Source organism: Balaenoptera borealis, assembly GCF_965194805.1.
Source record: "Balaenoptera borealis genome assembly, chromosome: 14".
In the NCBI taxonomy this organism is placed as follows: Eukaryota; Metazoa; Chordata; class Mammalia; order Artiodactyla; family Balaenopteridae; genus Balaenoptera; species Balaenoptera borealis.
This window is the reverse complement of record NC_138875.1, coordinates 18833604-18859516: the sequence shown is the minus strand read 5'-3', so window position 1 is coordinate 18859516 and position 25913 is coordinate 18833604. Positions and strand designations below refer to the sequence as shown.

General features: G+C 39.1%; 1 protein-coding gene across 13 annotated transcripts in view; it reads right to left on the bottom strand.

Moving 5' to 3' along the window:
• Nucleotides 1–25913, bottom strand: part of TCF4 (transcription factor 4) — a 354962-nt gene that overhangs the window by 181240 nt on the left and 147809 nt on the right. Inside the window, exon 1 of one of the 13 annotated variants that reach the window (XM_082353730.1) lies at nucleotides 15872–15890. The exons of the other annotated variants lie outside the window; for them this stretch is intronic. The gene's annotated coding sequence lies outside the window, so the exon portion shown is untranslated. Of the gene's footprint in view, nucleotides 1–15871; nucleotides 15891–25913 lie in introns of those variants that run through there. 13 annotated transcript variants of the gene reach the window in all.

Below are 25913 nucleotides of genomic sequence, written 5' to 3'. Positions count from 1 at the left end.
TGTGTGTTTACTCTATGTCAGGCATGCATTTTTGTCACTTATACCCACTGGCTGGCGCGGACAGCTTCTTTCCTCCATCCTTCGCCACCGACCTCCCCCCGTCCCCACGATCACAACGGAGCTTTGAAAGAGCTCAAGATTCTATTTTTCCAATATTTAAAAGAGATAGCAGTGATGAACAAACCCGGCGCGTTCACTGCAGAATTTTCGAGACAACCCTCCAGTACTAGAATGCGACAGCCGCTGCGGATATTTTTTGGCACCAAGACAATGGTGGCACTGCCAAGCCCCATGGCTAAAACTACTCAAAAGAGGCATAAGGGTAGCATTAATCGCTCAAGTCTTTTACTGCATGGAGTACTGTTGTCCATATTTTAAAAACTAAAAGTACCCGTTAGTAACATTTGTTGTATGCCCACCAAGGGGTGGGGGAGATTCTGAAATATACACCAGAAACAAATCTTGTCAAGCATTTGATTCATTTTATACCTAAAAGGACCAAATGTTAAATTTTGCTGCTGGTGACGATTTGCTGTGCATGAAACGAATAATCTAACCTAATGGGGTACACTGAAGGCTGAATGAAAGCTACAAGAGAGGATTTCATAAACTAAGTCGACATATTGGCTAAACAACTTTCTTCTGCAAAAATGATGTATACAAGGAACGAGTAATACTATGTCACAATTTTTTAAATTAAGCAAGAAAAACGCTGTAAATGAGCAGACACAACATCTGTCAATCAATCCTTCTAGAGACAAAGGAGCTCAACGCGCAGCCCCTTCTCTAGAACAAGTCGGCATCTACAGTGAGCAAACAATCAGGAAAGTCAACACGTGTTTTGTCCAAATTGAACCCATCAGCTGTTAAAACCTATATTTAAATTTGATTATTAAAAATGGCACCAATGGGCAATCAATAAAGGAGTCACTTGCTTCCTCTGTTGCCCTTGAAAAACTCAAGCTAAGCAGAAAATATAAGCTGTTGCCAATTATTTTTAAAGACCAATCCTTTTGCTGATTTATTCAATTGTTCTTTATCTTGCTGCCCCACGAAGGATAAGGAAAAAAAATTTTTTTTTAATTTAGGGGGAGTATGATTAACAAATGTCTATTAATCCTAAATTTAATACTTTTATATTCTTACATAATTTTCCATTTGACTTCTGATTTTTCTTCCAATATATCCATGGTATCCTATTGTAAGGGAATGCCATGGGAATTGGATGAGAATGAAAATATTTCATGGAGGAAAAAATTGGTCTCGTAAGTTCATTAACTCACAGGGATACATCTAAGAAGTATCACCTTCGGTAGATTACTATACCTGGACAGTTCTAATCCATTTGGAAGGAGTGAGAGACAGGCAAGAATAACTTATCCATAATACGATTTTTGGAGATAAGCTGTGACATAGATGATCCCACGGGTGGTTGACCAGTAGGATAACAACAAGGTCATGTTTGGGTTTGTAGCCTTTCATTCTTAAAAGGCCACTTTTAACATTACATATAAATGGTAGGGGGGCTTCCCTGGTGCCGCAGTGGATAAGAATCTGCCTGCCACTGCAGGGGACACGGGTTCGATCCCTGGTCTGGGAAGATCCCTCCTGCCGCGGAGCAACTAAGCCCGTGCACCACAACTACTGAGCCTGTACTCTAGAGCCCGCGAGCCATAACTACTGAAGCCCACGCACCTAGAGCCCGTGGTCCGCAACAAGAGAAGCCACTGCAATGAGAAACCCGTGCACCGCAACAAAGAGTAGCCCCCGCTCCCTGCAACTAGAGAAAGCCCACGTGCAGCAATGAAGACCCAACACAGCCAAAAATAAATTTAAAAAAATAAAAACAAAAATAAATTTTAAAAAAAGGTAGGTATTTCACCCACCACTGAAAAAGATGCACCTGTATAGTGGAACATATTATCCTATGAAAAGCCTTGATAAAAAAATTATCTGATGCTGTAGGACAATACCCAGCAAGGCTGTTTCATCGCTAATCCTCATTCTGGAAACTGAAGAACCAGCCTTTTGTTCCCTGCCACCAGACTAAGGAACTCATCACAACCGTGTGTGAATCAGAATAAATCTCTGTCGTCCCTGTCCCCAACCCCAAGCCATCTTTGGTTACCCTATAATTTTGGGGGGCATGTTGAAAAGAGTATTTCATTAAACAATAACGGGAAGAGTGGTTCCAAAAATATACATGAGGTTATAATTTACAGTTCTTTCATCTTTCCCACGCCTGCCTTTTTCTCTCTTGCCCACGTAAAAATACCTGAGTCCTTGTCATGTATTACCCACTACACAAAAGGGTTACGTAGATTGATTCATTCAATCTACACAACAACCCTGTGAGGCACGTAATATAAACACCACTTTACAGATGAGAAAACTGAGATACAGAAAACTGCCCAAGGTCACAAAGGCAGTAAGTGTTAGAGCCAGGATTCAAACCCTGCCAGTTTGATTCCCATGGCTGGGCTCTTAGCACTATTCTGTGCTGCTGGAATTTAAACTCTGAAAAAAAAAAATCTACAAATAAGCGAGAAGCCCAATACTGAAGACTCAAATCCCAGAGCTCAAAACACTCATGAATTTGATATGAAATTAATGAAAGTGTCTTAGAGGTGGTGATAATTTACATTTACATGGTGTTTTATTCCTAAAAGGTCTCTAGGTACTTTAAAGCTGTGCATATGATGTACGCCAGAACCTGTGACGTCACACAATAAACTGCAACCATCTCTACGTTAACTGGAAGTAACTAATTGACAAAAACATGGCAGCAAACTGCATCTCTACACATTCCATATGTGAAGAACATGACTTCATATCAATGCACAGAGAAGAGTGAAAGTAAAAATATAATTATAATATAGGACAACACAACATCATTCACAAGTGTCTTCTGTGGAATAGTAGCCCGACAACAGGCTCCAAAAAACAAAAGGGAGGCAAATCAAAAGGCCCAGGAAATGTTACAAGCTGTCTATATCCCTCCCTGACAGGCAGAAATATACACTGTATCCTAGCATGTTAAAGCCTCTGAGAAGTCCTGCAGTGGAGACATTTAATTTCATTTAATATAATCTTTCCTAAATTTATTTGAATACACATACCTGCCCCATCTTTTTGCCTATTAACACAAGTCCTGAGGAATCTGAGAAACTACTACTTTAAAAAACTTAACATTTCAAAGCATGCACTGGGTTAATATATGTTGGTAATATTCTATCAAATAAATAAGTTTAACATTTGAATTTTATTTTAATTGACCTAAAAACATCTTTGTCTTGTTGTGATGTTTCCATGCAGATACACCTTTGTGGTTCTGACTAGCCAGTCAACTTTAATTTTCCCTGATTCTAGCTTGGAGGTGAGAGTCTGGGTTTACAAGAAGTCAGAAGTTGACGTTATTCTCCTGATTTCTAAAATTCAGAGAAGACCACTGGTTCTCTCCTGCAGAATCTTACTATACCAGGAGGCATTTAAAAAATCCAAATTTAATAAATTTCATGCTAAAAGAGCTACGACTCAATTCCAGCAGATAAAACAGTCATTCCACAGCCTAGAAAATTCTCTTTATCCCCTTCTTCCTAAATTGAAAACAGAAAGAAAATTTGGGGGAAAATTGATCAGGCACATAGCTTGCAGCAAAGGATGCTGGGAAATAGGGGCCAAGCCATTTTCCCAGGAAAGACTAGCATCAGTGCTCACTTTCCCTGATGTTCTTAAATCATCAAAGTAGAACCCTCAGTAACGATCTAGAGCTCTGACCTCAGAAAATTATGAGTTTGGGCTGCTTTCTGTCACTGATGCACCCCATCTCATCCAGACACTGCACTGCCTTCAAAGCAGTGGGTGTACCAAAATTCCAGAGTATCTGGATACTTAAGAGTATCTCGAGGCACCACCAAAACTCTGTATTTGGGGCGATTCTGAACATGGTTAGAATCTATATTCAGTTCTCCTTAAAGCCCTCACATTTGCAAAGCACCATATAGTGTGCAAAGTAATTTAACTTACATTATTTAAGACAACAACATCCTAAGAATTCCTTAGATGGGCATTTCAACCCCTATTTTTATAGAGGAGGTCACTAAAATTCAGGAAGGGTAACCCGCTTATAACAAATAAAAGAGGTTGTACAGATATTAAGAGAACGAATCTAGAACATAGATTACCAATTCCTGTACCAAAGCCTGTTTTTACAATACGCCGCCTCTTCTTGGAGTATTCCAGATGTATTACTGGTTTCTATTGTGGTAACAAAGATGATTCCACCTGTCTTTTTCTCACTATGTAGCACAGCCCTCTCCTCAATTCGTAGTAAGTCAAAGAGGCATTCTCGAGTCCTTTGATGGATGAAAATATTAGAACTGGTAAACATTTTGAGTGACCACCCTCTGGGACACCAAAAAGCACCTTCTCAATGCAAAATGAAAGTACTGCCTTAGAGATTATTTCACCTACCCTAGACCAACAACAGCCAGAATCATCCTCTTCCTCGGTGTCACTCTTGGGAGAAGTGCACACATGATCAAATGAGAACACGTGAGTTTTATGCTTTCTTTTCCCAGTGCAGGAAAATCTTTCATTGAAAATAACACTAATTCCACAGAGTGTGCAATTAATCAACATAATCATGGGGATAACTTAGCTGTTTGGGGAGGTGTGTCAAATAACTCTTTAAGGCCACTAAAGTGCCACTTGAGCCACCAGAGTAATGATTTTCTGAATCAGCAATTTGTACAAGGGTCCCCTAGGGGCCTGAAGGACTAAGGCTAACCCCGAAATCACTCAACTTACTTCTAATGAGTAACTTACCACTGGTTTTATGTGAATAAGATCTTAATGGCTCTGCCTGCCCTATTTTATATTTTTATTACAGTTTGTGCCTATGGTGACTGGGTATAACCAAGGCAATGAAAGACTTTGTGAGGGCCTCTGAAGAAACAACATATGCATTTGAAATCTTATTTTTTATTTGAAATAACGTAATAGTTTTTCATGTAAAAAAGAAAAAGGTCAATCTTGCGATACACACTAAAGGCATCAAAAGCAAACAGAAATAAAATATCTTTGGTGTACTCTTAAGAGGAAAGGAAGATACAGGATGGGTGTGGAGAAAAGCAATCTCCCGAAATTCAATTCTATGGCTCAAAAACCCTGCCCATCATGAGAATCATCAGTAAGACTTTTCTTAAAACAGATTCCTGGGTTCTCTACCCCAGGGAACTTACATTCAGTGGAATGTGGTCCAGAATCTCTATTTGTTTTAAATAAAATTCCACTGGTTAGTCTAACAAGCCACAGATAAGAGTAACCAATCTAAGTGAACAGGTTCAGCCTTCAAGGTTACATTAGGTGAAACTCTAATAAACCTGGTAACCTGTTAGATAACCAAAAATAAAAAAAAAAAAAAATCAATGACTATCTAATCCAACCTATTTAATTGGATTTTTAAAAAGTAAACAAGTGTTGATCTCCAAGACCCTTTCAGACAGTTACATTTTGTGGGTTAGAGAAACATGGGTTAGAGAAACCTCTTCCTGGCAGTGTACTAGGCCTTTACATTTGTTCATCTCTGCTCATGAAGATTGGTTGTGTTAAAGAAATTCAGCTCACATTACCAAGCAGATGGCCCTAATAAACAACAGAATTCCAAGACATAAGTGTCCTGGAGGTGAAAGGACATTCCTTCTATCAGCCCCACTGGCCACTGCTCTGAAAGTATCTCTTCCCCCTTTCTACCCTAAGACAGAGGTCGCCTTTAGACTCCAGGATCAAGCTCTAGTGAGCCCGACTTGGTTTGTTAACCTAAAAGGGCCCTTACACCCGTGTATTCCCCACATCCATGCTCTACTGAAGGTATTACAAGTCCATGCTGGGGGAGAGAATCTGGTCCTTTGATCCCTCTGGAGGAGATCGATGACATTTCTGGCCAGATGCAGCAGAGACAATATCATATGAGTAAGACTTTGTTGCCTGGGTCAATTATTTGGAATTTATCAGCAAATTTTAAGAAAATCAGCAGCTATGTTTCACTGTGCAAATTGCTTTCAGCAATAAATTATGTGCTACCCATTAAACTGATGTTCTAACAGAGTCTTAGTAATATTAAATGTAAAAAATAATAATGACCAAACTCTGAATTAGGCACATCAGAACACAAAACAGAAGAAAAGGTTTAGTATTATGTTTGTTATAAAGGGTCTACGTAGGAAAACTACATATTTTAGCACCACGGCATGTAAGAGATGGTCTCGGTTTTCAAGCTCAGCTCACGACTAACAATTAGAATATAACCACTATCATCTCTTAAAGAAACTACATGCATTTGATATGATACTCAAGAATGCACAAAAATAAAGGAGGTGGAGGTCTCATGAAAATTTTAAATACAGGTTACACATATGTATAATACAATAAGTATTACATATACACATAAGTATATAAGTAACATTTCTAACCCCAGACAGAAGATAATCCAAATGTCATCTATAGATGTATCTGTAATATATCAGATAACCATTTCTCAAGTCTTAAACTATATAGGTTTTATATTCCCTAAGTATACAGTACTGAGAAGTTGGGGGTGAAATAGCCCACAATTCAAAATACAACTCAGGGCATTCACAGAGCAGACAAAGAGTAGGGAGAATGCCAACCACTGAGCCTGCCCTTCAAGATCAACTTTAAAAGAATGGCCCCATGACGATCAAGCTAGGAAGGAAACAGGACCAAACTACTCAGAGTCCAATTCCCCTGTTAAAGGAAGGTGATGGTTCACAGATAGAATTACACAAACCACTAAGTTCCACACTGTGATGTTTAAGAAAAACCTCCCAATTACTGAATATACGAGCATGACTAAATCAAGAGAGGAAGGCGGGGGCCACAGGAAGGAAGGGGAGAGGCAGAGGAAAGGATGATGAGGGAGAAGGCAGAACGGAGGAAGGAGAGAGAAGGGGAGTAGTCAGAACAGTGACCGCATCCTATCAAAAATGTGCAAGAAAATAAAATCTATCACGTGGAATAGATGTTTACAGACAGCAATTTTCAGTTCTGAAGCTTGCAAAAATGATCTTCTGAACAGCTTTGAAAGAGGTCCAAAAACCATGAGATACGGAAATAAATATTTGTAGGGTGGCTCTGTGTACCTACCACGTGTTGGCTGATGGTACGTCAACGACGAACGTTACTCCCAAGGGTTAAGAGTTTAGATGGGTGAAACGTTAGGGAGCAAAGCCAGTAATGTACGTTGTCAGGGGTATAATGAGAATAATGAGAGAGCACCTAACACAGCGTCAGTGTGGTAATAGGAGACAAGAGGAAAGACGTATATTCGAGATTCCATGCCAGATACCATTAGAACAGATTTAGTGGGAAACGGATATTAGTTAGAATGCAGTTTGCAGTTATTTGACAATGTTAAACAAATCAAAGTAAATAAAAACTAATACTTACATGATTTATCCAAAACAAATTTTAAGGTAACTGGTACCTCAGATTGGAAAGATGGAAAACAGGAAAAAACTTAGATGACATTTCCCCGCTTCTCTAGCTTTAAGTTCTTTGATCATTCCATACGTTTGGGAGATGATTTGGGAGTTTTTTGATGGAATCTGCTTACAAATTAGAGAAATTTGCAAAAACAAAAGAATTGTAAAGATCTAAACGATCCTCGCCACAGAGTAATCACCGAATGGATTCGATCAATTCATTTCAGAGAGATGTAGAAATCACTTATACGTAATTAATTTTTATAAAGAATTTGATGGAAACTTGTGAACAAAAATTGCTGCATTTTAAAGGCGTATTCATTATACAGAGCCCTGGTCTTCACTACCAAGACCCAAGGATACTCTCCACCCAAGCAATGGCGGGGAGGCAAGATGTTCCCTCTGTAACCGCCCTTGTATAACTTAGTCCTGCGACCTGAAACCATCAGTGATTTGCTCCATTAACATCTTACACTCTATAAACAACAACCAAAGGAGCCAAACAAAACAAAAAAAGGTTCCACTCAAACTCCAATTCTCAATGTCTGCCAGGGAGAATAGCTTAATTTGGTCTGCAAGGAAACCAAAAATGCCTTTACAGAACATTATGGTGCAAATACAGGCTCGTTTTCCTTCACAAAGCAAGTGAAAACAGTCAAGTCTATAAGGGAGTTCTCTATGAGGCATTAGCTACTACATACAAGGAGTCATGTTTCAAAATTTCAATGATTTATCCTTTTCAAGTCCATTCCCAACTCAGTAAACAAGAATTCTTCTTGAGTGTAATCAGGCCAGTAGGATCTATGAAAGCAACGGGAATATGATTAACGGTCATCTGAAAGCAACCATTTAATAACTCAAGAGTGGCATATACGGGCTTCCCTGGTGGCACAGTGGTTAAGAATCTTCCTGCCAAGGCAGGGGACACGGATTTGAGCCCTGGTCTGGAAAGATCTCACATGCCGCAGAACAACTAAGCCTATGCACCACAACTACTGGGCCTGTGCTCTAGAGCCCGCGAAGCCTTCGCACCTAGAGCCCGTGTTCCGCAACAAGAGAAACCACCTCAATGAGAAGCCCGCGCACCGCAACGAAGAGTAGCCCCCGTTCACAGCAACTAGAGAAAGCCTGCACGCAGCAACAAAGACCCAAAGCAGCCAAAAATAAATAAATAAATTTATTTTTAAAAAAGAGTGTCGCATACTTTATATGTTATTTGAGCTATTGAGTCTATTTAGCAAAAGCAAACTCCCCCCAAAAAGCCCCAAACAAAAAACCCCTTCATTTCCTAATAAAAACAAATTAATTTCCATACTCAGTATTAACCTACAACTTTATAATCACTGCAAATATCTGATTGTGTAAAAATATCAAAACAAAACAAAAAACAAAAAAAAACCAACCTTGAAAAGTAAAAGAAATTAAGAACCCCACATACCAGTCATTTCAATGTGCGCCAGCAGAGGGCACACAAGCCCCAACAAGAGCTGGCTCTGGCCAGGTACCACCCAAATTCATTTAGGACTAACCCTGACCAAAATTTGAATACAGAGAGGGGGGAAAAAAATCATCCTATCAGGGGCATCAATAAAACAAATGTGCTCAGTTTAGGATTAGTAAGAAATATACAGTAGTACACTTTATTATTCAATACTGATTTTAACAGAGATTTCTTAACTGCTTCATGGAAAGTTGTTCTTTAAAAAGAAGTAATTCTTCTTTGTATAGAAGTGAGGTTATATCAGTTTTCAAGGCCACTGTAGTTTTTATAGATCTATATTAAGAATTATCTAGAAAACATGAATTTGTAGAAGTAAATTAAATGTTAAATTTCTAATACATAAACACACGTGTTTTGGTAAATATATTAAATTACCCTTTGCCAATAGACAGTTTCTTTTAGAGTAATTCCATGTGTCATATACAAATCTATTAATTTTTGTAACCCTAGAGCAATCAAATATGTACCATTTTATGGTTAAATTGAGATACATAAGTTACTTATTTTCCCACTGGTTTGTGCTTGATTGATTATTTGTAAGTTGTCTATTCTGGGTCTTTGTATTATAATATTAGCTTTGGGGTTACAGTAGATTTTACCAGAAGAGTATCTCGCAGCTATGTATGTACATGTACGTGTAGAAAGGGCACTGCTTATTCTTTTAAAGGAAGTTATCCTATAGATGCAAAAGTCACAAACTCCTCCTAGCCCTTTCCGAGCTTTTGATTTCAGAAACAATATAACATATTGAAAAGAAAATATGAATTACCTCATGAAAGCAGCAAATTAAAACCAACATCAGATACTGTAGTTTTTACATTTACAGATAAAAGTTAAATAATCCACAGGATGTCCAATCTCTCATTTCAAGTGCATTTGAATAAACAAAAGGTTTCAAGATGGAAAGCTTAGTAGGATAATTAACTGCTAGTTGCCCATCCACCTAAATGATCATTTCAATCCCACCTCACTCACTAAACAAAAACAATGAAGCCATGTAACATCACCATCAGGTGATTTTTTTTTAAGCATTCTCGGTAGATTTGAGAGTTGAACTTAATTTACAGCATCTACCAACCAGGTGGTATAGGTTACATGTAGGTCATGATAAATAACACTTATCTTTTGGCCGATGTGGCTACACCCTTTCTGCATAAGTTAAAATGATGATGGTTTATTATTCCAAAGCACTCAATTCTGAAATGTTTACACAATTTGTTAAGTCCAGGCAAATTTAAATGATTCTGACATGCAGCCCGCTAAGGCCAGCGATGGGGATAATGCCTCTTTACATGGGTAAAATTTTGTGGCATATAGGTCACTCTCTTAAGGGGAATCAACTGTGTGTCTCTTCTTTGCGTTTCCACCACAATCCTTCATCATGCAGCCTGGAGCTGAGAGTGAAATGCAAGAAAGGAGCCGAATGCTCAAAGCAAAAATCTGCTTCCAGGACAATCCATTATATCTGACAAGTTAAATGTTCCATGGTAGGCCATATGGCATCGGAGCAGGCCCGACGATGGAAGAGGGGAACTCAGCAAATGCATCACAATTAAGGAGTTTGGCTACAGACTTTCCTTTGAATTACTTTCTTAATAAATTTTAAATGCTGTCCCCCCAATTTGTAGCTGAATCCCTTTTCTGGGATAATTTTTAAAGGAGTCCCACGATTTCTTTCTCCTCTCCTGAAATCAATGCTGAACTCTAGAAGGTTAAGGCACACAGGGCCATTTTTATCAAAGGAAGTTTCAAAGAGGAGGACCTGTAGCCTCATTTCAAAAATTTCCAGACAAATTATATGTAGAGCCTCTCTGTTCACTAGATTAGAATAGATGTCAATGAAACTGGTCATTAGAATGAGACATTTACATGAAACTGATAGAACATTAAATAAAACCAGTTTCCATTTTCAAGTCCAAAAAACCTGAAAAGCTATATAGTCACAACTGGCACGTTTCTGTTTCTTCTGTAGTTTACTTAATATTTACCAGATTAATGAATTAACTGAAGATTGCCTTGGTTGAATTTAGCTCCTCCTAACACCTCACCAAAAAAAAAAAAACCTCTGCCTACTTCTGCTAATACCATGTTCTAGAGAAGTCTTAGAAGCTTTCTAAGACACTAATTAAAACCAGGTTGTCTATAAAAATAAATATTTGTTCTTAGAAACAATGTAATGTAAATATAATTTGTATTATAATCAAGGTATGCATTTATTACATTAAGGGAGAAGAAGATGAAATTAATGAAATGACCAAAATAGCATCATTAGACCACAGTATTCCATTACACCATTCGTCTCAGTAAAGAAAACAAATCCTTTCTGAAGAATTCTCAGGAAGAGAACTGAACCTGTAATAAAAACAGAAAAAGCTTTCTACAGAAGTATCCAAACTCATCTGGTCCAGTGTCAAACATCAATTTTATCAACACCCTCACTTCCTGGGGATAATGCCTTCTTGAGCAAATTTACATAAAACATGATGCGTGTGTGTGTGTGTGTGTGTGTGTATAAATTATAATGGTAGGTTTTTCTAAACAATAATGACTATCGTTTAAGTATTCACACTGGTTTACAAGCAAGAAATTCATAATGATTAAGAGAAACATGTATGCATCTTTCCGAACGAGAAGACACTAAGACTCATTTCCCTAAACTATTTTCACTCTCCATTTCTCCAGAGGGTCACTATTTCCCTCAAATGTACCCGCTTCTGCCTTAATTAAGAATAACATTATTTCAAAGAGCATATACAGATACTTTATAAAAATGGATCACTTTGCTTTATGTTTAAAATTATGAACATATTTTCTGGTGGTCCTAAAGTTACTATTTGTTACTGTACTCTTATATTTGCATCTCCTTATTTTTTCATATGAGACAATTTATTGAATTACGAAGATGCTTATGTGGGTTATGACTGGCAACTTGTATTAAAAATCAATTGTTATAGCTCTTTGTATTTTACCAAGTGCTTTCACATACATGCTCTTATAAGCTTCCTCATAATTCTGTTAGATAGGTATCATTATTATTATCATAATACTTTCATTCTATATGTAAGAAAAAAGGGAGACTCAGAGAGGTTAATTTATTTGTCTTAGGGCACACAGCTATGAAATGGAGGAGCCACATCTTTTGCCCAAGCCTACCTCTAATGTCAGCATTGTACTGACATGCCATACCATATATTACACGAGGAAGCATGACCATTAAAAAGATATAGGCAAGTATTACTTAGGAATATAAGTACACTTTTCACACATTTTCACTGCCTATTCAAGAAAAGTAGCCAAATTTTTTGGTATTGTGATAGAATCCTATGCTTGGGTTTACTAGGAGGAATGAACACATACTCAACACACAATTACACTTACACACGAGCACATACACACAAAATGTAACCAGGCACACCTCAACACCAACAGAGTACATCGGGCCGTTGTGTACTGTAGAGCCTATTTCTGTGTGTCCAGATCCACATTTTTATTACTAATTAAAATGTCCAGACGGCAAAATAACACCTGATCCGAGGGATTTTTAAGTACAGTAACTGTCAACGTTCAGCCCCTACACTGTTAACAAAATTGGCCTGCCCTGAGTTTTATATTTGCTGTTTCCAACCTATCAGTGTAATGCAGTTAAAACTTTAATAATCTGAACGCCAGTATGTCCACATTAAACTCTTTACCAAGAAAAAAAGAGAAAGATCTGATATTTAAATCATCACCATTAACAGAAAGCTTACACAGGCCACATAGCACAGGGAGATCAGCTCGGTGCTTTCTGACCACCTAGAGGGGTGGGATAGGGAGGGTGGGAGGGAGACGCAAGAGGGAGGAGATATCGTGATATATGTATATGTATGGCTGATTCACTCTGTTATAAAGCAGAAACTAACACACCATTGTAGAGCAATTATACTCCAATAAAGATGTTAAATAAATAAATAAATAAATAAATAAATAAATAAATAAATAAATAAAAAGAGAAAGTTCATGGACTCCAGTAGAACCAAATGTCACAACACAGCAACACAATTGGGTTTTATGGGGGGAAAATACATAAAGAAGGCAAAGAGTGAGGCCCTTTCCCTACATCTTTTGTTTCATAGGTTCACTAAGTCATAAACAATTTTTGGATATATTTGTGTCCTTTAATTTGGGGGGAATTTTTATACCACACATAGGTACAGATCTTAATCGTTAAGCAAAATGTTCATTATCTTATAAGCTTTTTAAAAATATGGATGCGGGCATGACCCCTGAATGTCAGGTTAGGCCTTGCTCATGAATAATATACTCCGGGAAATCACAAATGCTTTTAAAATGTTTAAAGCAGTGACTTCCTAATCCTAAATGGATTCTTTTTTTCTCAAATAAACATTTTTTTTTTTGCAAATATCTAGGCTGCTTTGATACGCAAATGTTCTCCTAAACATTTCCACCAGCCAGCCACTGAAATCTCTCCACAGACCCCAACCAATGGGAAAGTTTGCAAGGGAAATAGGAGAAGCAACTGGATGAGAATCCTGCCAGGAATCCTGGCTTCACGGGCCACAAACAAATGTGAATTTTGTTGCAATACCTGAAAGAAAACTTGTGGATGTTTTAGTGAAACAACTCCTTTAAAATTCTCAGTCATGGAGCAGTAATTCTCCCTGATTGAGGCAATAGCTTCTGGGGAGGGTACAACTGATCACCACCCACAGGTTTCCTATTTCAGAGTTCAATAACTCCAGGAAACGTGGCTTGCTGCTGGACAGTGAAAATCTCATCACTTAAAAAAAATTACCCAAAGGAATTAACATCTGCAAAACAGGAAACAGAAAAAGCAGCCAACAGTACCACGACTAGGGTCCCAAATTTGAACAGGTATAATCTTAGTGGAGCACTTTCAAAAATGTTCTCCCAAGGGAATAAACCAGGGAAGATGCCCCTAGAGCCATCTTTAGTATGTAAACAACTCGGGAAATAATGTTTGCAAACAAAGGATTTTTCTAGAAATAAAAACAAGAGGATAGCGTTCAAAAGTAACTTGTAAACACAGTACAATTACAATGACTATGACTGAAAACAATCTCCAATACTCCCTTTGCCTTTCATGCTCTACTGTGTAAACACCCCCAAAACCTGCTTTGAGAAATAATGGGATTCCTTGATAACAGGTCAACAAATCATTTCAAAGCATCTCCAGTTTGCTCAGGCAGAGAAGCCACCAGAAGCTAGCCACACTGAAAACAAAACCAAATTTCAGGATTCCGGTTGCTGACACCAGGCTGGGCATTACTGAGAAAGGTAGGAGTTGTAAATTTGGTGGGAGGAGAAAACTAACAGTGAATTTATCAAAGCCAGTGGATCGTGGAGCTTCTACAATTAAAATGATCTGCTTCTCCACCACTAACCTGCTGATCGACACTTGATCCTTTACTTCTCCCATCAATTCCTCATTTACACATATTAAAAGCGGTCAAAGATTTCATCAGATGTGGTTTTGACAATAGCAGCAAAGTGCCTAAAGCCACAGATTTTAATTGAGCCCAAAATACTGATTTGGGGCAGGGGGAGAACCAATCACAGCAGGAAGCACTTTAAAAGAAAAATGGGGGTGGGAGGGTGAGGAAACATCATCTTGAGTAAGCTACTCTGCACTCAGTTGTACTGTACGAAAAGAAAATAAGAAAGTTCTATAAAATGTCAGAATTAACCTATCGTTTCAGATTGCTTACAGGTGAAATTCTACCATCTGGATGGGCAGTTTGCCTGCATCAAAAACAAGGAAACTAAAAGAAAAAAAAACCTTCTTCTGCCTGCTGTTTTAACACAATAGATTTTAAAGGAAAGGGGACAGACTCACTCACCATAATCTCCAGATACTGACACACACACATTTACACAACATGTGTGTACACACACACATTCATGTACAAACTGTGACAAAACGAAAGTTGGAAAAAGCAAGAAATTGAAATAAAATTCTGTTTCTCAGATCTCTAAAAGATTAATAAGGAATAAAAATCTAGTCATTCTTAATTGCATAATAGGAAAAAAAGATTCACTTTAAAATTCTCATTAAATAACTCATGATACTATTTCACTGAGATACTCTAAAAAATAAAACCTAGCATATCAAAGTTTCTACCTTCCCCTAACAAGGCATATTTATATTCTTTCTTTATGCTGGGCTAGCAACTTGGGGAATTATAACTTTAAATAAACAGGAAACTGCATCTTAGGAACTGCCTGAAGTGGTTTTATATTATTTGAGAGTAAAAATGCTTATTAACTTGACAATTTTTAAAGAAATATGCTTTCATTCTCCCCTTATGCAAACCTTTCTTTTAATCCTTATACAAACCTTTTTTTTTTTTTTTAAACATCTGCCTCAGCAAAAAGATCTGACGTAGTAATAATCATTTTTTAACCTGAAGATCAAATCTTACATCCAGTCAGAACTCTGTTTAGGTTTTTTTCTTTCTAATGTCAAGAGTGAGATAGAAGTTTCGGTTTAACTTTAGGCTAGTCTGACAAATCATGGTACCAGGTTGGCACAAAGTGGTTATTTGCCAATCTCCAGTCACACATTCTGAAAGCAACACACAGAGGGTTTATAAATTAATAGCTCTCTGTACTGAATGCTTGTCGATATCTCTGGTTCTGGGGTTTCTGGGTATCCATTTGGATTGTACAGTGTCTCTTAAAATTATGTTTGAAGCCCAACACTAAACCAGAAGTGTTAAGTGAGAGAATGATGGGCACATTCCCAAAATCTTACATTAAACCATAAAGGGAATAGATTAAAAAGAAAAAGCACAGAAAAAAAAAAAAAACAAACATGGTCCAAAAAAGAAAAAAAAAAACTCACCCTGAATAGACAAACAGAATACTTGCTTTTCTTTCGACCTTATGGGTAGCACACGGAGGGAGGCACCGGAAGATCGAAGCACAAGTACGTGATGAGGTGTCTCCGAAAAGCATGAGGATGAATAAACTGTCGTGCCGTAAATTTGCCAGCTAGAGGACAGAACGCAACACGCTGGGGCTTGGCTGTCCTAACGTGTTTTACTACGTAAATTTAAAGAGTCTTGAAAGGGAAAAGAAAAGAGGGGGAAAGGTAGAGGGTTTTTTCCTTAATATTACAAAAAAAAGTTTGCCAGAAATTCTCATACTTGGGTCACAAATAAAAGTAATTTCAGGGCTGTTATTAAAAAAAAAAAAAAGAATCTACTTCTCAGGCTAAAACTCATCACATGTTTCCTATGATGGAAATTTAGGGGGGTGGTTTAAAGAGTTAAAGGCTCCCTACCATTAATTTGCATCTGGTGCTTTTAGTGTGTGTGTGTGTTTTTTTCTTCCCTGAAAAGTTGGCAGAGCTGCCGATTTTCCATAATGCAAGCATTTGGGAATTGTGAGCGGAATGAAACCGATCCAATCTCCTGACTGCGACATGAATTTTCATTAATTACAACCTTGTCAGCAAAAGCATTATCAAAGCTGAATATGAAAATGCTAATGAGTCCTCATTTGCATATTTTTCTTTGTTGGAATGTCATTAATTATTACATTTTATGATGATGAATGCAGCTGTCGAAGCTCTCCGATGCATAATTAGCCATCAGAATGCCAGGAGCCGATCAGCATTTTTGGGTGAAAAAAAACAAATTTCACTTGCACTCGTCCCCCATCCCAACACCACCCAACACACAGACACACACACACAGACAGACACACACACACACACACACACACACACACACACAGCCCTGATGACGACAGTCCTGAGGCCGGACTTTGGGGAAGTTGAAAAGGGCTCGTTTAGAGGGAATTCATTTTTGCTTTAAAATTATTTTGGTTTTAGCCGATAACGGTCTTATACAATAGAAGCAGCTCTTAATAAAAAAAAATCGTTATTCCAGCTTAATTAATGCCACGCTTAATTATAACACCATGATGTCAGCGGTTTTAATTAAGTATTGGCTCTGTTACAAAAAAAAAAAAAAAAAAAAACCAACTCCCCGCTGCAGTAAGAGTCACAGATTTGTGCAAATCATTTCTGCGATTTTTTGGTCTTCCGTGGTTCATGAACTATTCGGATATTAACAGGCAGCATGAAAACTCCAGGCACACACGCGTGCGCAGGAAGGCGCACACACATGCGCGCGCGCACACACCACACACACACACACACACACACACACACACCAAGCAAAGGGGGAAACCCAGACTTTGCTGCTACATTACTTGGATAGACTTTAGAGCTTACCTACTTGACCACTTTTTTGAGCTAAAGTGTAAGTGAAGATGACAAAACATAGCTCATCCTCTCTCAGCCGCTGGGAACGGTGTTTATAAGTAAAAAAAGAAAAACAACACAGAGCAGATGGGACCATTACACATGACCAAACCAATCAATCACAGATGAAGGGCCCAGGTGCAGCGCAGCCGTGCAACAACGCACCATTTCACAGTCTGTCAGACACACACACACGGTCGTCCATGAGTGACCCTCCTCGGCTCCCCCCGGACCTCATCTGGAGCGCTGCTCCCCTCTCGCCTGCCTACGCTCCAACTGACATCTTCATAATCGCCCTGTCTTTCTATCTGCTGTGGCTCCCGTGAAGAGAGGAGCGTGGAAGGGCTGGCGACCGGGGGGGAGGGAGGGGGACGGGAGACTGGGGAGGGGAGATAAGGACAGGGGCTCCCATCATTGTCACTTACGAGGAGTCCAGCCTTCTTCCTTCTGCCATCCCCACGGCCCCTCCCTCCCCGACCACCATCACGATCGCTTCTCCGATCCATCATTAAGCTCATTAATTTTTAAGGGTGACTGCTTGGTTACAGCACCCCAACTGTCTGCCATTAGACATAGAAATTTTGTTTGGGGGTCTCCCGCCTCTGAGGAAGGGAGATGTGGGGAGCTGGACAAAGTCACCCTTTGATGTAAATGTTAGAAACTGATTCACTGGAAGTGCGGAGCAGTACTTTCCGTGGTCCCCCCCAAAAGGGGTTCAGATGAAATCCTTGTTACTCAAAAGACTCTGGGGAGCCAACTTTGTCCTAACATTTTGTGTATTAAATAATCCCTGTGGCCTTTGGCGTCCTATGTCACAGACTCATACAGGAATCACTGAACCCAAATGAAATTGTACATTTGCAAGGGTCACGGGCTATCCTGGCAATACAACTGAAAAACCAACTCAGACACAACAAGTTAGGATAGGCTCCCTGTTTTAAACTCAGAATTCCTAATTCCCAGCCTAACTTTTTGTGGCTTTTCACCTTTCCGTTCCTTAGAAGAAGCACACACACAAACAAACAAAAAACTCAGTGGGGAAGAAAGTAACAAGTAACCAACAGAATGCACTGAAGCCCACCTACCTACCACCTTTGAAAAAAATATCTCTTTACATCACACCAGAAAAAGAAAGACTGGTTTTATTAATTCAATATAGTCTTTAATCATGAACTCCTGCTTAAACCTGGGTAATTTATAACCAAGTTTTTGAGATCTGTTATAGAGCACAAATATTATAAGAAATCACCTCCATTTACTCAAAGAACTGAAAAAGGATACTTTCCCCAGCTTTAGGAGATGACTGCTCATCCAGTGATTGAATGCTCTCAACAATTTATAATTTATTTTGCCCATTTGGAGATGAGAAGGAGTTTAGGAAAGCACTCAAACCCTACAAAGGACAACTATATGACTGCAAAATAGCTTAAGGGATTTATGTCCCAAAATGCTCATGACATTTTAGTCTTTACTGGAAAATTTACACTGAGAACAAGAAAAAGTTAATCAAAATAGACCATGCAATTCAGCCACTCTAAGGATTAAGTCAAGTGTCATTTATGTGCAGTTTCATATAATGGTACGAAAATAAAGAGTACAGGCTAAGTTGGGTGAGAAAGTGTCCTACCTAAAATCTGCATGCCATTCCATTTACAGGCAAAGGCAATTTTCCAGAACACTAGGCAGATTGGATTCGTTGAAATGAAAGCTTTGTCTCTTAGCATGGACCCTACCATCAATTCAAACATGTTCTCAAAATGGTTTGATGACGCACTTATTTTTGGTTTTTGTTTTTTTTTTTCTTTTGAGGATTCAGTCTGCTTCTCATCTCTTAACCATCTAATTTGTCCTTCGGAAACTTTTAAATATTGAAGTCATCATGAATCTTTCTGTTCCCCAATGCATCCTGTAATTTCAACGCTTGGTCCTTGTTAACAAGGAACCTCATCCCTGAACTCTAGAAGAAACACAGAGAACGTATTTATTAAAATCTTCCATAGCTATGTAGAAAGGATCACCTTGTGTTTTGAACGCATATTTGTTTTTCCTCAAGGAACAGTCTCTACACATTTGCATTAATAAATTTCTATTTTCAAGCTCAATAGAACTTGCGGTACAAAAAGCAGATGTGTACGTTGGATTCCTTCAAATTAAATTTCCAAAAGCAGAGTCTATTCTAGCTCAAGATCAAAGGAACTAAAAAACATGATCTCCTCCCCCTTCCAATATAATTACAGAGATTTCATTTCTTTTGTTACAATGAGCACAACAGGTAAATTTCAAACCTGAAGGGTCATGATCAGGTGATACCGCTCAGCTTTGCTGGGCTGCTGAATGGCTCTGCTCGGCGCCCCTGCTGTTTAAACTCCCACTCTACAGGAAGATGGGAAATGCCTCATGCTCTTCTCTACTTTATTCTTGGAGATCTGTTTCCTTTTCAACCCTCAGGACTATGCAGAAGAGTTCTCAGATGGACACAACAACCCACTGGACAGCGGGATTGTTCCAAAGGAGGGTGTGTCCATCCTTTTTAAAAGGCACATCAAGGAAAAAAATCACATTTGTAGGCGTCCTTCATTGGTAGGCTAGCTAAAAACCCTTTTGGAAGTAGATGGGGAATAAATAATAAATAATGAGGAGTGACACTGTGAGAAATGTCATATCCTGGCAGTCCTGTGAAAAGACACGGCCCTGGGGAGAGAGAAGAAAGAGATGCAACCCACAAAGTCATCCAAAACTGAGGTTCGAAAGAAAATCTGTTCCACTTTGGAATGATTAGCATGATCTATTTCTTTGGGGAATATAGGTAAAGAGAGAACAAAATTTAATGTCAAAACCCACAAAAAACAGAGAACTTCGGGAAAGAACAGCCTCTAGGCTTAAACATCCTTGAGAGCAACTACATTGTACATATGTATTTCCATCTCCCTTTTAAAATTCCTGGTACCTCATTTCATCCTTTGCTGCCCATAGGCATCTGTTCCCCTCTAATTATTTGCCATTTAGAAAAACTCTGCTTAAATTCCTTGTGCATCTGTCCCTTGCTTAGTGTATATTTGTGATGCTTAAATATGGTGCCTGATATTAGAGCAGCCATGCACAGAAGTACAAAAACTTTCCCATCACCGAAAAATGTTTCAGCATCCTCTCCCCCAAAACATATACACAAAGTAAATTCAACATTACCAGGATTTTATAAAATAAGTACGTACTCCAATATACATTGTGCACACGTGTGCACACACACACACGCACATACATACGCTCCTCAAAGACTTGGCTGTTGGTAAACAAAACTTCTAGTGTATCTTCCAACCAATGCCTTCACAATATAAATGCCAGTAATAATGTCCTTACCAAAATATAGTCTTTTACTTTTAACTAGCTAGGGTCTCCTAGCTCCTGAAATCTTTTGCTAGTCTATGAAATGGAATATGATTATTTTGCATGGAAATATTCTTATTTTAAGGATATTTCCTCTTGAGAATATAGGGAAAAAACCTGAAAAATGAGACATAGTTTGTTAGCATCAAAAATCCCAAATCAAACAGGTTTAATTCGTTCCTACATCTCTTCCACACATCCTTCTTTCTCTTTGCCCATTCCTTCATCCTTCCACCCTTCTTCTACCTCTTCACCCCTCCAGACTCCCTCCCTTAAAGGAGAGGTACTGTATGAGGGAAAAACATTGGATTGGGAACATGGAAATGTGGCTTCTGAATTTAGTTTTGCCAATAATTAGGTGGGATCTGTTTCCTTATCTGAATTGGGATAAAAGATCCCTATGCTGAGGAATAATTACTAACATTAGTATTAATAACAATAATAATAGTTTACTCTATGCCAAACATTTTGCAGTGCAGTGGGGTGATTAACAGCATGCATTTGGGAGTCAAAATGCCTGAGTGTGAATCCCAGATCCACCTCTACTGAACTGATGACCCTGGCAAGTTACTGAATATTTCGGTGCCTCCATTTTCTCATCAAAAAAAAATAAGATGAGTATAATATCTATGCCATGTGGTTGTTGTGAGAAACAAGACATTAAAGGCACTCAGAATACGTATTTATTCTTTATCATGTCTCCACCACAATGTAAGTTTCATGCATAAAAGGAATATCTTTTGTTCACCACTATATTCACATAGCCTAAAATAGTGCCTGGCACGTGGTATGGAGTTGGTAAATAAAGCACTCTTCAGTGAATGGATGGATGGATGGATGGATGAACAGACAAAGAAACATGCCTTGTTCTGGGAGAACCCACGATTCTGAGACTGAACTGTTAAATACTTACTAGGTGTAATTTATATGGTACTTTGCATGACCTCTGCTTTCAGGAAACTGATAATTTATTATGGGAACGAGGCTAAGTACAAACAACTATCATTATAAATAAAGAAAAAATCACATTAGAAGTATAAAAGTTGAATATTTGGCCAGGTCAGAGGAAAGATATCTCAGTTCTGTGGGAATAGGGAGTGGAGTCTTCTGACCCCATGATTCCTCCAAGAAAACCCTTGGGAACTGTCAACCATGACCACTAAGAAGTTAAAGCCAACAGACAATGTTCAGTTCTCATCTTCCTTGGTGGTCAGAAAGACACTCTTATCCCTTCCTTAAAAACATGCGGGGACTTCCCTGGTGGCGCAGTGGTTGAGAATCCGCCTGCCAATACACGGGACATGGGTTCAAGCCCTGGTCCGGGAAGATCCCACATGGCACAGAGCAGCTAAACCCATGTTCCACAACTACTAAACCTGTGCTCCATAGCCACAACTACTGAAGCCCGTGTGCCACAACTACTGAAGGCCGTGTGCCACAACTACTGAAGCCCACACGCCTAGAACCCGTGCTCCACAACAGGAGAAACAACAGCAATGAGAAGCCCGTGCACTGCAAGGAAGAGTAGCCCCCACTCGCCGCAACTAGAGAAAGCCTGCACGCAGCAATGAAGATCCAACACAGCCAAAAAATTAATTAATTAATTTAAAAAAAAAAACGCGTGACACAGTTTCCACGACAACACATTTCCCTTTTCTCCTACTCCTGGGGGGTTCTACTTTATTCTCACCCAAAAGACTTTAAATGTTGACAATCCTTCAGTTGTGAGGCCCTAGGTTTCCTTGTCACTTGAGACTCCATACGCAACCTTCTATCTTCAACTTGCCTCTATATGTTGAAGACCCCTTCAGCTGAAGACCTTTTGCTCAGACTTTTCTGAGCTTTATACCCATAACTCCAACTGCCTACTTGATATCTTCACTTGAATGGCTTAAAAGTACCTCAAACTTCACACCAAACTCATCATCTTCTTCTTTTTATACCTAGACATTTACTAATGTTCCCTGGAGTTTTACAGAAATTGAAAAAGAAATGAAATTACATTTATTAAGCATCTCGTATTTCTAGCTCCTGTGCTAGATGCATCTATCTCATTTAATCTTCATTACAAGGCTCTGAGGTAGATCTCATCATCTTCATTTTTAAGATGAGAGTAGTAAGGCTCAGAGAAATTGCTTCCATTTCATCACAGACCATGGATTTCAAGCTACAAGGCTCGAAATTAAGAGGATGAATAATGTTTGGTGTCAAGAAACAATCTTGTTCCCTTAGTTTGAGCCTTATAACCTAGCAGATTATACCCTGTGAGCCTTCTGATTCATAGTGGAGAGCTATTTTGGTAAATCAATGATAGGTCTACCCAGGGGAAGAAGGGAAAGTATAGAGCAACACCTTAATCAGATAAAAACAGACAATATAAAAGTAGAAAACATATAGAAAAGAAACAGTCATGGAAAAAAGTTAAAAGCTAATTTTAAAAAGAACTGTAAAAAATAAGGATATTAAACATTTTATCAATGAAAAGCTACAGTGCTGGAGATTTTAAAAATCAGTAAATATATTCATGGTCAAAATAAGAAAACAAGAACCATGAAAGGCCCATAGAAAGCATATAATGAAATGAATCCTTGGCAGGGTTGTCCCAAATGAAACAACCTCCCATGGGGGCTGAGGCCCTCTGACCCAAGCCCTGGACCACACACCACACCAGCACCACACATCTCACGGAGTCTACTCCATCCCTTCCTTTGAAAGTCCCAAAGCTGCAAGTCCTGTGACATTTCTGCACAACATGAATGACTATACTTCATATACCCTGGCTTAGGACAAAACATGAACCCTTTCTTAGTAACAGGTGACATACTAGACCCTCATATTGCTCTCACTCAAGAGGTGACGTCCATCTCTTCCAGGATGATTCCTGAAAAACCCATTTACCTGACTGGCTCATCAGTAAGCCTTCCTCAATCCAGGTGATTTAGTCCCCCACTCCCCAAGCCTGCAGATTCCCCTGTTTGTTGACCTGATCTATCACAGACTATTAAATCTTGGATGGCACAGCTGCTCACAGGCAGGTAATGGCTACCTGTCTCCTTGGAGTTGAAGACTCCTGTGATTGGAATTCCTCTCTACGCATGGCTGGCTGGGGGTTCCCAGACAGAGGAAATTATAGACATGTTGACCTTAAATGTTACAAGCTATATAATTCACATAATATTAATATTACACCATTCATCTCCCCGTATCCATGGTTTTAGACCTTTGACCTCTCCAGCTGTCAAGGAAAAAATCTTTTTCTGGCAGGGGGTAAAGTGGATCACACACCTATCTCTAGCAATCTCAGACAGATCCTGTTGCATTTTCTGGCTCACTAGAGGGGATTTCTCTCTTCCAGGACTTGCCATGCCAAACCGCCCATGATTTGTTGCAGGAAAGGACCGTGGGTGTGTGGGGCAGGCAGTTCATCTTATGGCTCTCTCACCCAGCAGCCATAAACCCAGCAAAGGGTGTAATTCCCAAATTCTCCACCAGGGCACTGGGAGAGGCAGACTCAGAGCAAAAAACAACTACTTTTGGGCTTTCAAATCAAAAATGCCACTTGCTAGCCATGCCAACCTCGAAGACAGACATCCTACCAGAGACAAATGAGTGGTCCTGTATCACACAGGCACTAAGCCATGAAGCTGGAAATCAAAGCCCACTCTAACCCCAAATTCCAAGCTCTTCCCATGCCTATATCTATAAAGATAAAAGAGGAAAACAGCTCATAAAGGAAAAAATCACTGAGAAAAACAGAGACAGAGTTCACAGATTTTGACATTGTGCACGTTGAAGGAGGTGGGTTTCAAAAGGCAGAAAGAATAGGCTAGGGAAAAAACAAGGAATTTGAAGCTGTGCTACCTTCGATGTCAAACTAACTACCTAGATAGTTTCAGGAAAGCTCTTCAACTACACCCGACTGAGGTGCTGATTCGTAGACCTGAAGTGTGTCCCAATGTGAACTTGACCCCAAGAGACTTGGCATATGTGGTCTATGGACCACACTCTGACAACTGCTGCCAGAGAACGAAAGATCCATTTTCACTTTTATATGCAGAAGGAAAAGGAGTCAGGAAGGGAAGAGAAGATGAAAGAAGATGGAACAGAAAAGATTTCTGGAAAAAGATTCCAGGACTAGCAAGTTAAAATAAGCTGAAAGATGCAAATGCTGAGGGTCATCAAGAGAATGAAGAAGGGCCACGTTTTCTTCTAATACGGGAGGAGAAGCAGCAGCCAGTTAAAGATGAGTGGCAGATATTCTAAGATCAACTACCTCAAATCAAACAACTCATTTCTAAGTCTGATATCTCTCCAAAAATTCTAGGACTCTACCACTATTCCCTCAGGCCTCCCCACTGAGAACATTCGTTACTCTGATTCTGCTTGGATTCTGGTTCTCTAAATTGTTCCTAAGTGCTTGCATACTATTTTGCTTAAATTTGTCCAAGATCGTAAACTACTTGGGTGTAAACGCTGACCTGAATGCCACAGGGGAGTCTAATTCCAGGCCAGCCGTGCACTTGGCAAATCCAGGTCCTTACCAGAGACAGGCGTTCCTATTCATAAAGCAACAGGTCCTACGCCCATCAGCTTCACTCATCCCTTATTAAAAAATAATGATGGTGACATTTTCCCTTGACTTTCGCAACCCTGGATCATTCTTCTTGTAAGGTTCTTTTCTTTATTATTATGGTTTAACGTTGTGTTAAAATGGTAAAAAAAAAAAAAAAAAAAAAAGGTACAGCAGTCATTAGTGTGGTCCTTAAACCCTGGCTTTCTGTATCTTACATTTACTTGGAATACTTTTGACCTGTCACATCTACCTGCACTGTCCAGGGAAGCAGTTGGGTCTGCTGGTTAGAATACATGCTTCGGAGCCTGGCAAGACCATGTGCAAATCACAATCATACCACTAACCAACTAGCAGTGTGCCCTCCATCTGGGGGAATTTTAACCTCACTGTCTTTCACTTTCCTCATTCGTAAACTGAGGACAATACATACTGTTCACAAAGGGACGCTGTAAGATAAAATCTGCAAACAACAGCACAGTGTTTGACACAGAGTAAGAGCAAAATATCGAGTGGCTATTGTTACCACATTAGGATATTGATGAACGTTTATGGACATTAGCAAATAAGCATTATGGACATTGTTGGACAAAGGTCACGGTCATTATTTAGAATTTAGTGCTGATGGAGCATGGATTTAATTTGCTCTTATGTGTCAAG